The 22,699-nt window shown below is 31.4% G+C and overlaps 1 protein-coding gene across 1 annotated transcript in view; it reads right to left on the bottom strand.

Annotated features, from left to right (window-relative positions):
• LOC129939589 (discoidin domain-containing receptor 2-like) overlaps positions 1-21,372 on the bottom strand; it is a 100,937-nt gene extending 79,565 nt beyond the window's left edge. The window contains exon 1 of the mRNA XM_056047657.1: positions 20,468-21,372. The gene's annotated coding sequence lies outside the window, so the exon portion shown is untranslated. The remainder of the gene's footprint in view (positions 1-20,467) is intronic.
• Between the last annotated feature and the right edge of the window lie 1,327 nt (positions 21,373-22,699).

Below are 22,699 nucleotides of genomic sequence, written 5' to 3'. Positions count from 1 at the left end.
CCTGCAGCGTCATATTACTCTATGTCACTTTTGCAAGAATTATACTGCTGTCATGGATATAATACAAACTTCAGTGATACATCTTTAGGAGAAGCATGATAGAGATGGCTGGGTTACCTGATGGACGTTCATTAATTACTTATGTTATGTAGGTATTAATTAATGTTCAGCCTTTTTCCGACCGCACACACGTCGTTTTTTTCCTGTTGTTGGCCCATCCATATTCGTAGACTTAATACACATTAAAATTCATCTGAAATTCTACGACACAATATAGTATTTTCAATGGAACTCTTTTGTATCAATTCGAAAGATGTTGTTGGAAATTAAAAACAAAAGGGATTGTTATTGGAGTCAATGTTTGTTTTATTTTTGTACCTAAATTTGTATTGGGTTTAGGATAAGCATTCTCTTAAATAAGAAAGGGTTAACACCCTGCAAATTTAATGGTTTATTGCAATATTGTCTGTGTTTTTAGTTACCTTAGCTCACTATATCATGCCAGCAAGGAACACAATCATTGAAAAGTACGAACTTTTATGATTGATCAGTTTATTGATACACGATTTAAAATGATATATAGAACACAAAAAACAAACAAAAAATCATTGCGAAATCTAATTTTAGAGCATATAACGTTTTATTCTAGTTAGTAAGATCTCATATAAAGTTTAAAAAAAATACGTAACAAATAAAATTTTACAAGAAATCTAATGAAAAAGGTACAAATTAAACAAACGTACATATTTAAACGTGCGACCAAGTCGTATGCTTTAAGATTATATGGCGCCCAGGCGTGCCTGAGAAAATTAATTTCAAAAAGGGAATTCAAAGGTAGGTATCTGAATAAGTGATATTCACAGAAGAAGAAAATTAAGTTCAGAGTCGCATCTTATCGTCATCATATACCTAAATAACACAGGTGCATGTATAATGAATATTATAATTTAAACGAATGGCTTTTTGGATTAAAAGTTGAATGAATATGAATCACAGCTGGAGCTAAAATGTAGGTTTGGGTTTTTGATATTGTTCAACAGAAAAAGAAAGAAAGGAAATTAAGGCAAAACAGCCGATTAATAAGGTATATCTTTGAAGGCAGGTATAGGTGGATAGCTGATGATCATCATTAGGGGGACCAATAATCAAAACCAACGGTTTTATGTGAATATTTTTTTTGTGTCTGAGGAATCCACAATTTATTTTTTTATTTACTATGATTTGATTGGGTGGAAATATCAAAGTAAAAAAAACATATACAGTTTAGTGGTAGAATTGATTTAAATTGGTTAAAATGTAGGTCAGAGAGTAGCTATAAGCTGTATTATAATTTAAAATAAATTGGACAATGAAAGGTATTAATCAAGTGTGTGAGGGATTTATTCTCAAAATATTTTCCCTGAAACTATAAAATTAAAATATTATTTAGAAATATTTTAGACGTTTGTTTTTATTTGACTTTGGTTTGGAGCATTATTGTTGTTAATTAAAACGATTTTAAATTTGATTAGATCTGTTGTAGATTATTAAGTTTGCATTGATGTAAAATTGTTTATACAAACTTAGTACCCAAAAGTTGATATATCATCTAAGTAGCTCTAATTATGATCCTTATTGCTCACACGTGATTTTTTTTTCATAGAAAGAACAAAGAAATATGATCTTGATTTAAACCTTCAAAAGTTTCGAAAGAAATCCCAGCAATTTGTCTCTTAAGACACACATTTGATATGTCACACACAATAATTTATGAATATTTTTTCAAAAATAACACAAAATCTTCAGATCTCAGATCTTGTTAATATCGTGTATCTTGTTAATATATATTTTCTTATTTCTTATACAAATAAACAAGCTTTGGAGTTTCAATGTTTTAGAAATGTCCACCTTAGATTATTGCGTAAATCCACAGCTTTGAAATTCATCTATTTCTGGCAAAAGCAAGTATTTTTGTATCATATTATTTACTTTCTGAGTACAAAAGAAAATGTGAAAAAATTGGTTTATCCACGGACGAAGTCGTCTAGACAAAAAGTCAGTTTTTGGGAAATAGTTTGTCATAAGCTGATTGATTTATCATTGAGACTGAGTTTAAATGGAAAATATTATGCCAAGTTAAGTTGTTTTATATATAAATCAAAATACTATGCATATATTAAAGAATTTAATTCGTTTACTACTAAAAACTTAAGTCAAGCACAACTGCTTACTATCTTATTAACTTCCCATAGGAAGTTATTGTAATGGGTCCGATTTGTCAAATTGAAAATTTTGACATTTCTCGACGTTTCAAGGTCCCTAGAGCCGAAATAAAAGATTTTTAGAAAGATGTCTGTGCGTGCGTGTGTACGTACATCCGTACGTAATACCAAACAGGTATATTTTTTGAAAAAAATCAATATAGCGTTTTTTTTTATAAATCAATAAAACTGAAAAAAAAAATTGTCACCCTCTAAAACAATTTTGTGCAACGAAGAATAATGTTTTTGACATCTGATAAAATTTTGAGAAAAATCGAATTGACAGTTTTTTTTTTATAAAAAATAAAAATCTAAAAAAAACATTACTCAAAGTTCGTAAAAATTGAATATCGATTCAAATATCTTTTCAAAAACTTGAAATGTAGGCTTCAAACTTATTTTATCTTATAAGAAATATTGTTTTTAACATTTTGAAAAATGTTGAGAAAAATCGAATTGACAGTTTTCTTACAAAAGATAAAAACCTAAAAAAATGTATAAAAGTTGGTACAAATTGATTTTCGACTCAAATATCTTTTCAAAACTTTGAGATATTGGCTTTAATTTACTTTTATCTTTCAAAAAATCTGGTTGTCAACAATCAGTTAAAGTTTGAAAAAAATCGAATTGACAGTTTTTTTACAAAAAATTAAAAACCGAAAAAAAATTAACAAAAGTTGGTAAAAAATGATTTTCGACTCAAATAGCTTTTGAAAACTTTGAGATAATAGCTTCTAACTAATTTTTTCTTATAAAAAATATTGTTTTCAACAATAGGACAAATTTTGAGAAAAATCGAATTAACAGCTTTTTTTACAAAAAATAAAATTAAAAACCTAAAAAAAATGTATAAAAGTTGGTAAAAATTGATTTTCGACTCAAATGTCTCTTCAAACATTTTAAAATATTGGCTTCAATTTAATTTTATCTTATAAGAAATATTGTTTTCAACATTTGGTAAAATTTTTAAAAAAATCGAATTGACATTTTTTTTTGCAAAAAATAAAACTCTAAAAAAAACACAATACTAAAACTTGGTAAAAATTTACTTTCGGCTCAAATAGCTTTTCAAAAATTAAAAATATTGGCTTCAAACTTATTTTATTTCACAGAAAATATTGTTTTCAATATTCAGTAATTTTTATATAAGAATCCAACAGTCCGTTTTTTCATAAAAAATAAAATCTACAAAAAATAGTACGCAAATTTGGTAAAAATTGATACGAGTATATATAGACAAACTCTTAAGCAAGACAAATCGACAGACAGGATGGGAAGTTATCAGTGTGGGTCGCATCCCAGCCTCTTTTTAATTTTGTCTTTAGGCAATAGGTTTAAAATTGATGTCCTAAGCTCAATTAGCGGAAAGTTTCCTATTTAATAGCTTTTTGTCTAACATCAGAGAATTATCAGGTCTTATCAAACCCGTGTACAAATAAAAAAAAATAAATTCAAACTTAGTTCTATTTGCATTGAATACAGACGAATAAAAAATATTCAAAATATTTTATCACTGTTTATACAGTTAACGTAAAAACAATAACTATGAACAAAGACTCGGCAAACTTGTAAAACTGTCTGCTAATTAACTTATATGGTACCTATTTAAAAAAAAAAAAAATTAATTTGGCATGAACATTTGTATTTCTGAAGTCTTTAAATAGCAAGCCCTTAACAGAGAAAAAAAAAAAAAGAAAGGTGGGTATTCAGAGTTTAGTTCAGACGTACTCAAAGGGAATTAGCTTTGAAAACTCAAAAGTGTTACATTACAATCCTGCAATCATGCGTTGAAAATATGTTGTAACATCATAATAATGATTAGCACACCTTTGCCTCGTGCATTGTATCTCAAACCCTATATCAGAGGGGTATAAAGAGTTAATGATCCCTTAACATTCCTGAACCAGAAACCAAAATACAATTTCAATAGAGAGGATATGCATATAGAAATTCCATTCGCCACAAATCATAATAATGTTATCATTTATATATAATACAATATACTATACATATGTTGTATAAGTGTAGAACTGAAGGACCATTGAATTGATTGCAATTGCAATATTGCTGTCGCATTGTCTAGCTTGTTCAATTATCTGCCAATACAAACTAATTATTATTAATTCTGAACGGATATTAATTATAATCACTCAATAAATTCCCTAACTACTCTCTTTTGGTTGTCATCTAATATATTAAGTTATTAAGCGCTTGTTTCATTCGATATTCGACAAAGGCTGATGCAGAAACAAGCCAAGCTACTTTCACAGTATATTGATGACACGAGTATGAGGAAGGATGATATTTATGCATCGTCCTTTCGTTTTATGAGAGATTTAAGGATGTTTTATATTTGGTCGGTTTGTTGTTGGGTATACAAACGTTTGTGATGTGGCTTGGCTGCCACAAATTTTAATTTTCCGAAATTAAATATTTATATGGCAGCAATAACGAGGAACGCACATCCCTTACATATGTATATGTAAACTAGTACGATATAAATGTATCTATGTTTGGCGATCTACGACAACAAGCGGATGGATGTGATAATCCTCAAAAGAGGCAGCAAAATAGTGAGTGCCGATGATGAGACTGACGCTGAGTGGTGTTATAGTGCTCCATCGCTTCTTCTTCCTTTTCCACTTAAACTGCCAAGCATATTTATAATTCATCGTTATATACAGGCAAGGATCTATGATTTTATGCATAAACAAACACACATTATATACATACATATACATATAAACGCATCGGGTATGTTTGGGTAAACAAATATTCGTCAACATGGATTTGCAATTTCTAGGTTAAATCCTAAGCATTATCCTAACGTTTGTTCTTCAGTATAAATACATACAGTTTAATTTGTGCTCTAACGAGATATGTACGTACAATGTACATAAATATTAATTGAGTTGAGATAGTGATAAATACTTAGTGAAATAAAAAAACATTATTATTTTTATCACAAATCAATATGAACATTGATTTATTTAAAAAAAAAAAACTAGAATGTCTTCAATTTTCAATGTAACTAGGTAAATATTTAGAACTTGAGTTTTCCATTTTCCATAATGAATCACATGGGAACTTATTATATTTGCTTTTTTAAATAAACTTTATGAAGTAAAAAAATATATTAAAATAAAACTAATCTTGATCAGATTGATTCATTTGCAAAATTTTGTTTTTGGAGATGAATATTATTTTTTTAAGTTTTTATTTTTTGAATTTCTTAAACATTATGCAGAATGTATACCTACACATTTCTATTTGCTGTAAATTTTAAAGTGTAGTTCTTTTATTTTATCGAAAATAGGCCTACATTATTTCTAGTTTAAAAAACTATAATGACAATCATATCTCTATGAAATTTTACAAACACAAATACAAAATATAAAAAACATTGGAGATATTACTTCTAATTTTTGTGTCCTCTAAATTTTACTATCTTCATTTAATTTATCATCAAGACTGCCACAAAAGCACTTATATTTAAGATTATGTTATTCTTCTCTTATGCAAGAGAAGCATTTTCCAAAAACTGTCAAAAGGCTTTGTTTTCTATTTTTGAAACTAAAGAAAAATAGTAGCGGTATACTTTCTACACAAAATCTAAAATCCACCTAGATTTTAAATTCAACCACTATCCACTGTGATTCTGTATTGAGGGATTGGCATCTTAAGGATTCGATTGATAATTGTTTTAAAATAACTCCTGTGTTTTAAATTCCACTAATAGAATATGGATGATAACGCTTTTAATTTTTATGAGTGCTTATTTGCCATTCTATAATGTTCAGCACGGAAGCCCTGGAAAATGGCAACAAAGTTGAATTGTTTGGTTAGAGCGAAAGGCACATATTTATGGCTTCTTAACTTAGTTACAATTAAAAGGGACAACAGTTAATGTTCCACAAGCTTTCAATTGGATTCTAGTACCAATAAAAATAACCAAATAATTAACTAAATAGTACACAAATTCTTTATAATTGTTTTTAAAATAAAATTTAAAAAATTAAAGAAAATTTCACTATCACTACAACTAATTGTTTTTTTATTTGTTCTTAATCATTTAACAGTTGGGTTTCTTAAATTTCCTATAAAAACATTGTAGATAGATTCGCTCACTTTCTGGATTCACACTCAAAATGCGATTCAATGCAAATGCACTAAATGTTGTTAACAATTTATTCCTGGTAATTTATTTTAAAAGTGAAACAATTCCTTTAAACCACCAAATATCATGACTACTGAAAGGAGCATTACTTGCCATTTCCCATGACCAGGTCGTGAATTATTGTTTTTTTTTTTGTCTGTTTATTTAACCAACCACAACACAGTAATCACGAATATTGACCATTAAAGCATCCAAATACAAAAATACGTGCATTTATCGGGTTAAATTATGAAAATTCTGTCCTGTTGATAAGAAACTAAAACAAGAGAGCGAGCAACGGAAAAAAAATGAAAATGGAAATAACCATCGATTGCTATGGCAAATAAATAAAATATCCTTTCATGTGAAAGGATGTCGATGTAGGTATATTGTATATCTCCCTCACCCTTTTCTTCTTTTTGCAATAAAACATCGCATCGTTTTTATCGGAACAACAACAAAAAATGGAAAACAGCATTCGAACATATTTTCTCTGTCATCGATTTATATGTTTTTTCTTGTTGTTTGTGTAATTTTTTTTTGTTGTGCTTAGCAAACAACAACGGATAGAGGGAACCATCTGGAGCGGCACAAAGCTATATCAATTAGGAAAACTGATGCACACACAAGATCCGAATATCTGAGATGAGTTCCCTCAGCCAAATATAGTCGGACTTGGGTTGGGACATCCACAGAAAGCAAAGAGATATACACTCTTAGGTATCCGCCCATCTGTGTGCAAATGCACATACAAATCGAATCAATGTTCCAGATAATGGTCAGTCATCGTTATGCTGATAATAATGACCCAGAGAGAGACCATGACGATGAGGATAAGGATGACTGTGACTTCGACGACGAGCGACGGTTAGTAGAGAACTCGAACCACCACCACCACTTCCACCCTGCCTGGTGCAATAAATAATGTCGAGACCGATGGGTTGTAATGTTCGGACGTTCTTCTATGTTCAACGTATGATGACTTGGCTATACCTCTAGCTAATACCTGATGCCGGAACAGTGACCATGCTTAAGTCTGGACTCAAAAGGCAGACGACTCATTTTTTCCTGTTTATATTTTTTTTTATTGTCGATTCCCAAGGCACAGTAAAAAAACGACAGCAAAGTATAACCTTTATCAAGAGGAAATAAGGAGATACAAAGGCCGACCATGTCAGCACTTGAACTAAATTGGGTTATACAAAGAAATAAATTTTAACAAAAAGGAAAAAAAATAGAAGTTACATATACATAAACATATATGTATCTTTATTTTCAATGCACTTGAGAAGATGAAGAAAAATTCAAGTGAAGCACAGCAAAGGCAGAAGCATCAGTAAGTCGGTTAGGTCTTGGGTATAAGGTTTTCATTTTGCTGCACCAGCAAGAGAGACAAGTAGTGACAAAACTGCAATTAAGTTGAAGATGAATTGAATTTGTTCCCTGCACAGTGTTTTAATCAAGAGTGGGTTGCTGGATATGTACAAATATAAAACAAAGAACAATTGAAAAAAAAAGAAATTGATCGATCACGACAGTGTCACTAATTATTTTTCAACTTGGTTGACATCGTCGTCGTTCGGTCATATGTCAGTTGTTTTTTCTTTATGTTACTTCGAGTTTAGGTACCTACTTGATAAAGAAGACGAAAATGTCAACTTCCAGTCTATTATCAGTTTTCAAATCCAAGGGAGATGAACTTGCGAAATAAGGTTGTGTATTTGTCTGATGGTTAGGCCGACACAGTATCTTTGACCCGCTAGTCTCAGAACAACTGCGTAAGAAGATTTTGCTTGAAAAGAACGTCCATAAGAATTGTATTGTGTCTTACTACGTATGTACTGTTTTTTCTTTGGACACATAAGAATTATATGGCAGGTATTTCATTGTGGGTTCCCCAATTCCGTCCGTCTGTCTCCAATACAGCCCAAACCTTTGGGCCAAGTGGATGGAAATTAAGGTTTTAAGGTTATTTGCGTTAGGCATTTTTTTATTTTTAAGACGAAAAATATACATAGTAGTCCCCATACAAATGTTTTGGCCAAAAAACAAAAATTCGAATTTTCTTAAAAAGGAACCGATAGATTTTTATACATTTTTCTCTACATTTTTTGTCTTGACTTGAATTTTTTAACAGAAAATACATATTTTATTAAGCAATTAACAAAATTCAAATGTTAAATGTATGTATGTATGTATATTTAGAACTAACTAACTGCAACCATTTGTTTAAGAAAAAAATTAAAAATTTGATATATATTATATATAATAATTGCTTATACAGTCCCTGGCCATATTATTAGATTCTATGCAAAATTGTAATTTCCAGCTATTTTAATCAGGTTTTCGAATATTGTAATGGATTTAAATTATTTTGTACCCAGAATATAAACTACTTCCTAGAAATAAAGCAACAGATTTAAAGAATTTTTTTTAAATTAATATTTTCAATTTTTTGTTGTTGTTACTTTAATAATTTTTTTCAATATTTTGTTGCTTGCTTTAATAAGAGCCTCAATTCTTCGTGGCATACTGTCAATGTATGATTTGGCTGTTTCCTGCATTTGTGCGTGGTATTTCCACAAGTGATTTACTCTTTCAATAAGTGACCGCATCTTTAGCTACTTCCCTCTTCATCAGCTCCCGCACGTTTTCAATGGGTTCAAATCGTAGGGCTGTTTCCAGACCAGTCCAACAGGGAAATCTTCAAAAGACACTTGGCAGTATTCGACACCAAGTAGTGTGGGACTTTTAACCACTAAAACCACCTCTTCATCAGGACCAATCTTGAAGGATCGACTTCCGATTTTTCTTTCTTAATTTTGTACAATCACTTTGTGGGAAGTTTAAACTTTTAATACTTTCCCATGTTTTTTTAGACCATAAGCTCATGAGGCTTGGTTCTTCTTAATCTCCGAACATGGTTTCTTATATTCAAGACGAACTCCATTTCAGAATTAGTATGACTTTGCAGTCTCTGGTTGTGCGATACAGCGTATTTTTTAACAACTTCTGTAACCATTTCTATTTGTAAGTCACGATGTAGATCTGCATTTCTTATGTACCAAGGTGCATAAACTTTCCACGAAGGACTTTGTTTTGGAATTTTTGGATGATTTCGATATTTGTTTTCTTTGTACAGCCCCATAATTGGATTCCATAGGTCCAAACAGGCTTTAGTACGTCATTATACAGCATTATTTTGTTTTGGGTTGATAAATCAGAGTTGTTACGAAGCAACCAGTACATTTTTCTATATTTCAAGATTAGTTCGTCTCTTTTCTTTTTGATGTGCTAAAGCTTTGCATCCAAAGTCATTCAAAGGTATTTGGCCATATTGGTGTAAGGTACAGCTTGATTATTAATGATTATTGGAATATTGTTTATCTTTTTATTTGTAAAGTTTATATGTGAAGATTTTGTTTCATTGAGTTTGATACGCCATTTTTCGGTCCAAGCTCTGACTGTGTCGACGGCATTTTGTAGTTTTACTGCTGCCTTAGAGACACATTTGTCGGGTACCAAAATTGCGGTATCATCTGCAAAAGTAGCCATTATGGTGTGATTACCAACTGGAATATCCCTTTTGTATAGTAAATACAGGGTAGGACCTAGGACACTTCCTTGTGGTACACCGGCTTCTATTTTCTTCAATTCCGAGTATTCTTGATCGTACCTTACTCTAAACAATCGGTCTCAGATGTACGATTTTAATATTTCAAAGTACTGCCTGGGAAGATCCCTTTGCAGTTTATACTCAAGTCCCTCATGCCAAACCTTGTCAAAAGCTTGAGCAACATCTAAGAAAATAGCTCAACATACTTGTTTTTCTTCTAATACTTTTTCTATTACATCCGACATTCTATGAACTTGGTCTATCGTGGAATGTTTATTTCTAAAGATTTTGCTAAGTCTCTTCAGGAGCAGTTTTTCAAAAACTTTTGCCATAATTGGTATAAGCGATATTGGTCTGTAAGCCTTCACTTCTGTAGGTGGTTTACCTTGCTTTGGTATGACAATTACTGCAGCAATTTTCCAATGGTGCGGGACATACCGTTGCTTAAGGCATGCATTTATTATATATTGGAGTTTTATGAAGGCTTTCAATGGCTCTTCTTTCATAACCTGAGCAGTAATTGGATCGTAACCTGTTGATTTTTTATTTGGTAGTTGATGTGAAGACATACTTTTTATTCCTTTAAGCCTTACAATTGGTATTTCACTTTCATCTATCTTATCAACAAACTGTAAGTTATTTTCAGCCGCGTTTGATGAGTATGGCTTAAAAACATTCGCAAGATGTTCAGCGAAAAGGTTAGCTTTTTCTTGCGGGTTACTGATCCATTTCCCATCTTCAGATTTCAAGGGCGAGTTTTGTAACTGCGGTCTTTTCAGGCGCTTGGCTGCTTTAAATAGCGAAAAATCGTTTAAAGTATCAGTCGTTAAATTCCTTAGAAATGTACTGAGTGAACCAGTCCAACAGAGGGATGTTTTCTTCCCTCAAATAAGTTTTAATGGACCGGACATTGTGATATGGAGCTCCATCTTGCATAAAAATGTAACCATACATCCATTCTTGAACGTTAAAAATATTGCATATAATCTAATAATTATAAAAATTCTGCAGTGCGTCTGATAATATTGCCAGAGACTGTATTTTCTGCTTTAGTTTTTTGTCAACAATGCAATTTGATTTGAATTTAATATATCTCAATGCTTTGTGTTTTATTAAAAAAAAAAGTCAAGTCGCTATTGGAAAGCCCTTTATGTGTTACTATAGTAAATTTTAAGTTTTTGTGTGTTTTAAGGTCAATAGGATGTACTTTCAAAGACTTTAGTAAAGTATCTAACCAGACTGTGACAGCTGTCGTCATTTATCGGTATCATTATAATTATATGAAAAACTAACAATTCAAACTTGTTAAAAATCAATACGTAGCACACATCTTCCATCCTGAGCTAGCCCTAATTAAAAAATCTGCTTATGAGTGCACTGAAACTCAACAATAATAACACCAGCTATGATAATCGCATTATCTTGCCCCCATGATCAATCTTAACACGTTCTGACGCTCTTTATCCACATGTACTAATGACAATAACGTGACACCCTACTTATGATAATTCCAGCAAAGTTTTTTTGATCTTCATTCAAGATATCAGAATTGTTCACTTTCCCTTCTTGTCGGGAGTATGTACATAGTTGGGTAGCACAAACAGTTTTCCGCGTCAAGAAGTAAATGAAAGGATCCGCTTCGTAGGGTAGGTAATGTATCAAATCAATTTATTATTATCATTATGGTTTCCAGTGACAAATGCCCATAACACAGTGGGTGATTACAATTACAAAGGATCGCAGAGACTGACCGTTGTCCCTTTTTAGGCATCACAATGTGAAAGGCATGCTCAGAAGACGTACATGCGATAGCCAGTTGCATGTGATAGCTATGCCTGCTCGGGGAGCTCAAAAGAAAAACGAAAACTCTGGACGATGATAGGCACACTCAGCTGCAGTAGGGTAACTTGATTTATGTGTCATACTGTCTCCGCTCGATTTGTCAGTATGCACGGCATCCTTTCGTGTTTGGCCCGAGGACCGGAACACTGGCATATTACTCCTCAGAACACCTACAGAACTCCCAATACAGGTGATCTAGCCATTCTGCCGTTTAACATAAAAATCAAGTAAAAAACCGAAAATCCAGCAACATATTTGTCGTCAGACTCAGAATCGGGGCTTTTTAGTTGCTGCTTCTCTTTTACCATCTGATGTGTCCGTGTAGGATAAGAGCCTTCGGCAAGGGTAGGTAGGTAAGTGGCATAATGTAAACGGTGCGATGACGATAATGAACAACAAAACCGAGGGCCACATCATCGTAGCATATATCCCATCAAGGAATGTCATCGTTTATAGCCTTTATGTTGCGCGTGTGGTGTGTGCCGGTGTCATGCGATTAAGTTTCATTATTCCCACGAATAAAAAGTTATTTTTTCATATTTTTTACTCCTTGTTATTTTATTATCTTCTGTGCGCCTTTGTGGGTGCATGTAGCATGTAGTTTGTAATCACGTTGGCCAGGCTCTTCTCTACGTGACTTGAAATCAATTTTTGGGATTGCTTCTGATAATGATGATGGCACCTACCATAGCATAGTGTCGGAAAGCTGTACCAAGAAGTGGAAGGAGTTTTTGGAAGAAAGAAAAACAGTTTGATTGGATGTAGGTTTTTGGAAGCGAAAAGAGATATTCTTGTTGTTATTGTCGCAGGCACACGCCAAGATATAATCTATACGATTATAGACAGACAGATGGATAGGTTGGTATGAAAGCAGGACTATAAAAGGTACTAAGGACTTATAGATTGTTTTCATTTTCAAAAGAACAAAGGTTTTGACATTTATTAACAGGATACACACGTAGTTGTTGTTCTACATAATAGAAGATTTCCTCCAAAAATATATTTTTTTTCTACATCATCACCAAACAAACTTGTTTAAGAAAGAATATTAATATGTTCCTAATTTTGTTTGCTTTTGGTAAAAGGAACCACTACCACTATCGCGGGCTCATCATCGAACCAAAAAAATATTCAGAAATTATTAATATCAGGCATTGATTTTTTACAAATGTTTTTAAAGGAAGCTTTAGCTACAGTTGCGATAGGGTAACCCTAACCACTCTTGTTGAAGTAGTTTCACATATTTCATCCTGTTTTAGGTGAGAATAATTCAAAAACACCCGATAAATGTCCGAACCGTCATTCAGAGAAGCACATCTCCATGACAAAAGTTAGGTACACATGCACAATTTTAATGTTTTCCCTACAAAATAAAGCATTTTCGTGACAGTCCTACGAATTACGAGTAGTTTATAAATTTTCACCATTTTTGTTATTTTGTTGGTAATAGACTAATTGATGGTATGGTGATGGGCTAGTTTTAAATATTGACAAGTGTAAAACAGTGTATTTTATACCACGAAAAATGTGATTGTCTATAATTATGTGATATAACATTTAATCAGCAGATTAAACTACGGTGCTAACAGTCTATATTAAATTCCAACAATGACAATGTAAAATTACTTAAGTTAAGAAAATTTGTTTGTATTAAAAATAATTCATAATTCTTTTTTTACTTTGTTATAATTTTCAGAAATGTGTATGGTTAGTATTTAAATGTGTGGCTATTATTTAAGTTTCGTCATACACTCTAATGGAAATGAGTTGAGTAAAAATTGAACTCCTGTATTTCCTGTGACTTTAAATCTTTATAAAGAAACCCACAACAGAGTTTTATAGGAACCTAAACTTAAACTTGCCTCTAAATTCAAGCGTACCTCATAATTGTTATCCATTTCAAAAATTCAATGTGTCACTGGCATAAAATTATCTTATCGTCGATCTATAATGCTTTACATCAATAATCCTTTAGTGACTTTCTCTAGATCCTTTTTCAAAGTGATTCAAGTACTTAAAAAGTTTAGATAAAAAGTTATACAAAAATATTATGCTCTCCCCCTCCCCCTTCACTCCAAAAGGGTGGACGAGAAATATAAGAAAAAAATTCTTCAAAACTGGAAACTTTGTGTATAGTTAAACTACCCGATTTCACTTTCGCCAATTACGGGAGGGATCCTTCCTATAACATGACTTTGAGTTTGAGATGGTGCTATCGCAAACTTTCTGAATTCTCTTCGATGGGATTAAAATAAAGCTGGGCTCCTCTCTGGAGGATTTGAATATTTTGGCTTTGGCATTGACCGTGATTTGTATTCCATGTTTAATCATTTGACAGTTTTTGTTTTGTGCTATGTTCACAAAAAAAAATTACTTTTAAAAAGACATCGAATGTCTGTTTTCATTTGTTTTTTGGATTTAGGTATTGATAAAGTTGAGTGATAAAAAAAAAACAAAACTAAACTAAAACATCACAAGGCAATATTCTCTCGGGATTAATTTGTCATTCTTAGATTTAGCTTTTTTGTCCTAGTATCTAGGTCTCCCAATGGGTTCTTTTTTCCATAAAGTAACCCTTATTTGTCAGAGTTAGTTAACAAAATTTAAGACGGATGTATGAAATACAAGTAAATGTTGTATCGAACTCAGCTGAATCGGTAAACTCATTCGTATCATTTTCTAACTACCTTTGATGACTGTTATGAATGTATGTTTGAATTATTTAGTTATTCTGTTTATACTAAATATTACTAAATCGTGATTACAAAAATTCGAAAAATCCAGCATTTTATTAATAAAAGAAAACTCATTCATTTAAAAAAAATGGTATTTTGTACTGATACAAAAAATGCAATTTAATTTGAAGCTTGTTCGTAAACTTTATTTTTAGTTTCGTTATTTAGAGCATAAATATATAGAGACGTTACATTAAGCTCATAATACGAAAACCACGGATATTTTAAATTATGGGCAATTTCCCAACGGTTGGCCTAGGGACTTGTTTATGGTCATTCTGAAAGCACAGCGCATCGGGAGCTGTAGCCGTATAAAATCAGTTGGCAAGTCCTTTGGAATCATCCTTTTGAATTTTACAGTCGATCTAGTTTCATTGGATAATTGAGTTTGATTAATTTTATGCAACATGATGATAACGGAACACATTTTTAGATATAAATTATAGGGGCGTATTCCAGGTGATTCGAGCGAATTAAGAAACAATAAAGAAAAAAAAACCAAGGAATACAATTTATTTTAAATTGAAGTGCTGAGGTCATGGATGTACCTATAATAAATAAATAAATAAATATTTTTTGATGCCAATATTAAGCGTTCGCTTAACCAATTATGGTTGTTAAAAAACACTTTAAATAAGCTCCTTTGATCCCATAAGCTGACAAAAAGCGTTAAGGTGAGTACTAAATCCACTTAAGATGTCAGCTACCACTTTCTCGTCACAAATATCTAATAGCTGTTTTGAAAACACATCTGCATTTTGATTATGTAAAAATATAAGCATATTAATGGTTTATCTAAGAGTCTCTACCAGGGTTGTTGCGGATGTACAAATTTTGTCATCCGTGGAGGCGGATGCAGTTCTTCTTCTTTTTTTTAAGATTTTCATTGTTGGCGCTCTCAAATAAAACAAACTCTTCTGGGAGCTTTGATTTCAAGTGGTTTTTTAACGAAAAAGTCGTGCGTCTTTTTCGTGAGTATGTTTTACGACATATTTTGGATTCGGACTTGTCAGGATCATTTTTATTTAAATTAAAATAGATCCAGATTCTGCTTTTTGTTGGTGGCGGCATTTATGTTCTGTATTTGTATCACTTTTTCATTTAATATATAAAAATAAACTGTGTCGTTTGGCCACTTAGCAAGAGCTTTTATATCCTCAAATCTGTGACCATTGCATATGACTTGTTGTTGCTTTTCTCGTCGCTTACTTGGGACCGAGATTTTTTAATTTAAAATTTTTACTGAGGGTGAAAGTGTTGTTTTTATTGATCATGGTAAAGTATGCCATGCTGTTGCTATTTTTCAAATTTGAAAAAAGCGTTAAAAAACATCCGCATCCGCAACAAACTCTGCATCAGTTTATGCGGATGCGGATGCTAATGTTGGAATTAATGCGAATAATCCGCAATTGCGGATGCGGATGCGAATATTCGCAACATCCCTAGTCTCTACACATCGTCACAAATTAGATGAAATCAAACACGCGTTTAGTGCATCGGCTGCAGTTGATCGTGGAACAGCCGCAATATTCTGACGAAAATCACCGGACAACAAAATCATAACTCGACCAAAATGTTTTAGTTCTACAAATTTTACATAGCGGTTCTAGTGATTTCTTGTGCGCCATCGTACATTGCTCCAAACAATCAGCCTGCACATCTGTAAAAACTTTACCATTGCGCTATTTTTAGCGATGGTAAAAGTTCGTGTCTTTTTGATTTGCATGTTTAACGGTAATTTCAACGCAGGATGTGCGGTTCTTACCACTTCCGACAAAGTTCCTGATATTATAGAAGAAGTCAATGATAGGGCATTCTGCCATCGAATCTTCGCCATAAGCAGTGATATCAAAAAAGTTTCGTCAAACAGTTGTGAAGAATGTTCTGAGAATTCTATCTCTTTACAGCTGGTGAATATGCATGGGAGGATTGGGCTATGTCATGTTTAAGCACACAATAGCACTTTTTTTTAAATTATTAAGATTAATGTCTCATTGTGAATGTCTTCTTTTTAGTATTATTTGCAGTAATATAACACATACGATGCAAAATATCCTCAAACACTTACTAAAATCAACCAAAGGTAATAATATTCTTCGTTATTTGAATGTATTTTTTTTTATTTTTTCATTTTTAAATTTTTTTTCTAAACCATCCTTTAACTAAAACGAACAAAATAATAATTATTGAAACCAGTGGAGCCGTTACTGAGTTTGGGCGGGAGTAAAGCACAGCAATTAATTTGTCTATACATATACAATATATATACATATAGATTAACCACTTAGATGCTTTTTATTTATTTTAAGGATAAATAGTTGATATTTTTGTTTCAGCCAAATGGGCAACAAAGAATATATCAAAACCAATTCAATTTCAGACAACAGTACTTCATTCTTCTCTTTGGAGGACTTCCACATACAATGTTTTGTATGTGGTAAATATACTTAAAAGCTTGTTAAATATAATTGAAATAAATTCCAATTATAAAGCATTCATAGCTATTAATTTAAAGAAAAACAAATCCGTATTGTGTTCTGTTCAGTTCAGTATTTATCTTTAAAAACAAGTCAGAGATAATTTAATTAAAAGAAAAAAAGAATATATTATTCATACTCTATTTATTTATTGTAAATAAACACCGTTGAATATTTTTTAACACAAAATACTTGATTAAAAAATTAAATGCCTTTACACTTTCCTCAAAGTATTTACTATATACTCAAGCACACATAGGAACATTTAATAGTTAAATATGCACAATACAATGTTAATAAATGCATATGAACACATAAATATCCCTTTTAACAAATACAAAAATAATATAAAAAAAAAACAAACAAACATGAAATTATTTAATAATATGCACTCCCTTCATTCACTCCAAGCATGAAAATTTAATTTCATTCAGGTAATTATCAAAATGGATAATTTCAACTTTTTTTCCTCCATTAAGTTATTTATGAAAACCAGAACAAAAATCAATGAACGTTTTCATATGTTATGCAAATGATTTTGCGCAAGATTTACAATTGAAGGGAGTAGGTATGTGTGTATTTTTTGTAAAATAAGGACTGTTGCATATTTGCAATGATAAAACGTTTTAAATTTACACCAATTAAAGATTTTCTTCATAAAATATATTAATAAACATCCATCTAATCTCTGTATAGATAACAAATCCTTTATAAAATTATAAAATATAATTTATATTTATTTTGTTTATTGATTAAATGGTTAATTTAGAATGAGAGAATTTGAATTGATTTTTTAATTAAAATTATTTAACATAATCACAATTTATTTACATGTAAATCGGTTTGTATAGAGTATACAACTTGACAAACCTATAAGGAAAATGAGACGTATCTTATTGGTATTATGTGATACGAAAATAAGTTTTACCTATTACGCTAAACAAACAAATATGAATTAAAATTGATGGGTGCCGGTTTTAGTCAAAATCTATCTTTGATTTTTTAATTATTATTAATTTTGAGCTGTTTTGACGATAGCAAAATCGGTTAAATGTTATATAAATTTCAGATTTAACTTTCACATTGATTAGCAATTAAATATTTAAATGAAGATTTAGTCGATTATTGGAAAAACCGACGATTAGATAGGTATAATCTACGATAATTTGATTTTTAGGGCAATGATTTTTTTACCAACGCATGTTATTTGAAAAAGATATTTTAAGTAAAATATTTTGAAATATGAAGGAACATTTCGATTCGTAAATGAAATTGAATTCGAATACAAAATTAGAAAGTGTGGAAATTCAATGCTTTTCTTTCATTCTTCTTGAAAATAAGGACATAATATTGTAAGCGTTTTTTGTTAAATGAGAACTGAAAATTAAATTAAAATATTTATGTACATAACCAAAATGTTCATTTTATTTTGAGTTGAGAGTTGAATTTCCAAAGAATCAATCAATGAAAACTTTTACAACAAAAATGTTGAGCTTTTTCATCAAGGAAAACGCTAGTTTTTTAAAATAAAATTTAGAATTTTTTTATCTGCGGTTGAAAACAGTCAATGTTTATTCATTTTTAATAAAACCCCACCATGATTTAGTTAATCATACATACATTTCGTACTAATTTTACGATTTGTAAGTAGGCATTGAACTAAACAACAGTTTTTATGCCTGATAAATCGTTTTTAAGTTACGAAATTACAAAAATGTAGGTATGAAATGTAACTTAAAGGTATGGGAAAGGTTTTTGAAAGATTTAAACAAGCATTTAATCAACATTTAGTTGATCTAAACACATGTACAAATTCTGAACTAGGTGTCTACGTTTTGCAATTTTATATAAAGTATATACAATGATACATAAGTACCTACATACAAAAATATGGTTTTGCTTCATTTCAATGAAACCAAAGTGCATAGCTATCCTATTTACTATATATTTTTGCTTTTAAATCGTATTTTGATGAAAATATTGATAGGAACCTATAAGTCAAAACTATTAATATTATATTCGATCGTTTAAAACGCAAGTTCATAAAAAAAACTCATAAAAATTAGAATGCTTTGGCATTTACGTTTATAAGTCTGTATCTTAGTACCTTTACCCATTTGTTCCATATTTTATGACGGCAGAGTTAAGTATACAAAAAGCCTCTTAAGGCACAAATAGGAATCATTTCATGTAGGTATGTATGAATGTATGTACATACATACAAAGGTAATTAATTCGATTAACTCTTTTATCCAAGATAAATTGTATAAATCTTTAAACGTTAATTTCAACACACATATGTATGTATATGTATTATGTAGGTCTTCTTCAATTCCACATAGGTACCTATGTAATGTACATTCCCGCAACCAAACATCTTATCTTATAAAAAAAACTCGTTTGATCAAATGAACTCAAAACAATAAAATCCAACTTAGTTTCGCATTTAATATTATGCTGACACAAGAAACACACCCAAATGTTATCCTTCCGCCCCCTTCAAACTTAACTTCCATTACCATGAAACCCCAACTCAATAATGCCCAAGCAAAACTCTAATCAATCTTTCACAAAAACAGTACTGCATAGAGAAGCAACAGAGTAAATTCTCTACAACCCGCAAACAGAAATAGGAATTGAAGAAGACGCAATCCTCCTCTCCTCCCACTATACAACAAACTATTCAAGAAACGATAACACAACCCAAAACATCCATTTAAAATGGTAATCTTCCGTAGTTTTCTTTATATTAAGGATTTCTGATCCTGACACATATGTAGAAACAACACCAAAAAAACCAAATAGAAATAGAAGACGACACATTACCTACGTGCCACCAAAATCTAACATTGTGCCTCGCAAATAAAATAAAACGTAACAAGTGGCTGATACTACGCCAAGTATATTCACTCAAGGAGTAGTTGTTGGGTTTATCTCGGTGATGGCGTCTTTGTCGTAAAATAATAAAATAAAAATACAAAAAAAGACACAAAAACAGGAGGAAAAACATTCATCACATAGAAAAAGATTTATTTTTCTTGCATTTTCTTCTTCAAATCCCAAATACCCATGTATGTAGGTTCGTACCTACGAAAAAAAAATGAATAAATAAATAAAAGCAAAGAAAAGTTCAACATGTGGAAAAAATGTGAACCATCCCCACAATGCCGATGAGGGTGGATATAAAAACATCCCCTTAAACTATATCTCTAAACGACATCCAAGATGAGGTGGCAAATCTTCTTATTTCAAATGCAAATTAGAGTTTCATAGATGCAACTGAAAGATTTGTGCAGGGGGAGCTTTTGGAATTCTTAAGATAACTGGAACTAGATATTAGAACTCAAATACATTTTAAATAATGATGTGAAATGATAAATGCTAAAGAATAAAGAACTCACCAGATTATGCTCTTTTCGTTATCCAAATAAGTGTGAGTTTAAAGAACAATATAACACTGGTATTTTTTAAGGAAAAGTTTTTTTTTTATTGTAAAAAGAACAATTTGTTGTTTTCTTTTTAAACAATGGGAAACAATACACTTTTTTCGCAAAATATTAAAACACGAAATAATTTTCGGAAAACTCGCAACAAATGTGTTGGCACAAATATTGATTGCAATAATTAATTGAACAAATTAAATCCCTAACCTTAATTAAAACTGTTTTGAATTCTTTGTTTATGTTTACAAACCAAACAATAATTATTCTTTTTTATTTTAGCGCTATTTATCCATTGCACAAAACACCAATTCACAATACAAGTTGTATTTTATGTAAAAAAAAAATACAATCAAACATTTACCGTCAATCAACGGACAATTTGAAAATCAAATCCGCCCGCGTCGCAAACAAATCCTGTCTTCTGGGTAATATTACAAACAAAAAAACAAGAATATTAGTATCCTTTTTTGCCAAAATAAAGATTTTCCAACGGTAATCAACATGAACAACAACACGACACAAAGACAAAACAACAACAGCACCACAAAATACTCTAACGTTATTCCGACGAAAGTCTCCGTATAACTGTTTGATTGGATTTTGGTATTTTCCAAACCATCCGGGGTTCTGCTGTCACTGTGTCGGTGTGAATGCTGCTGGGTAGGAGTAGGTCGTAGGACAGGCCGGGGATGAATTTTGTTTTTGTTCTTTGCTTTTGCTGCTGTTGCCGTTGCCGTATATGTTTATGGGATTCCCACTGCACATGTGTGTTTGCAACACAAACAACAAAAAGAAGACAACACTTTTGTTGTAATAAAATAATTGTAAAGATGAAGTTACCGAACCCGACCGCGCAAACAACGACAGACAACACTGCGACTGCAGTGGCAGACATGTTGTGAATGGTTTTTCTTACAGATTTTGTTACAACAAGTTACAACCTAAGAGAGGGAAAGAGAGAAAATGGTACTGGGATTTCTACTTTCCATGCGCTTAAAAGAGCCGTAGAATGAACGCGAATGTTAGAAATTCCTTCATAATTGGTGCTTTTGTTTATTCAAAATGAATTTTAACGAAGAGCTGATTTGTATTCATTTGCGGTATTCCTGCAAATTGCAGACAAATTGTAACTCTCTTAGGAAATACATTTGTCTCTTTTAGTTTGCAGAACGTATTAAGTACGGTATTTAAAGTACATTTGGATACTGTTTTCAATTCGGTCATCTGATGTATGTATGTGGTTTATCAGCTTTTGAGAGCTGATATCTTTAATTAATTAAATTAATTTTCTATTTTCTATAACCAAAATCAATATTTATTAATTTTACCGATCTTGGCTCAACTTTCCATTACCGCAGCACGAATTTGGACTCGCGGTTTTTTTTATTTGATAGATATGTGCAAATAAATAATAACTATAGCAATTTTAGAGCGAGGAAACATTTATTTCTATTTTTAATTAATTTCAAAGTTCACTTTTTTACATACAAAACACACAAAAATGGTTGATTTTGACATTTCTTCCCTGTTTTTTGTTCAGTATTGCCATCTTTGTTTTTTTCTTTTGGATTTCTTTGATTTTAGTGCTCAAAAGCAAAAAGTACTTTGCATATACCCAAACTCGCACCCACCCCAAATCCTATAGTGAGCCCACGTAGGGAGGTTTCAGGGGGCATCATGCCCCTTACGTATCTAGCGATTAGTACGCTGCTATCAATTAAAAAACACTTGTTTTAGGATCGAAAAAAGCAATACAAAAAAACTAGAGTTTAGTCCGAAAAAGAAAATATTTTTTTCTATGACGGAAGGTTGTTTCCTCGCCTTAATATTTAAAACATGTTCTATTGTGAGCCCTACCTAACTGTAAAAAAATCAGAAGGAAATTTGTGCTGCGGTAATGGAAAGTCGCCCCCGATATTTGTTAAATGGCTGCGAAAAATTAGAACGATCATAAGAATATTTCAATATTTCGACGATGGTTTGGAATTTACCCAACATCCCCTCCCTATATGTATAGTATGGTTTCCTAAAGAATGTTTTTCCTAATTGATTGAATTATTGGAACGTTCACTTTTATTTTTCGAAAACTAAGGGCAGATTTGTATTTGTAAACAGGAAAATCTTTAAATTGAGTATCCAACATTCAAATTTTTCAAGTCATTGGCTCTGTTTTGACATAAGCAATGCTTA

This window comes from Eupeodes corollae, chromosome 1 (genome assembly GCF_945859685.1).
Source record: "Eupeodes corollae chromosome 1, idEupCoro1.1, whole genome shotgun sequence".
In the NCBI taxonomy this organism is placed as follows: domain Eukaryota; kingdom Metazoa; phylum Arthropoda; class Insecta; order Diptera; family Syrphidae; genus Eupeodes; species Eupeodes corollae.
The sequence above is the reverse complement of the archived record's forward strand: the minus strand, read 5'-3'. Positions and strand labels throughout refer to the sequence as shown.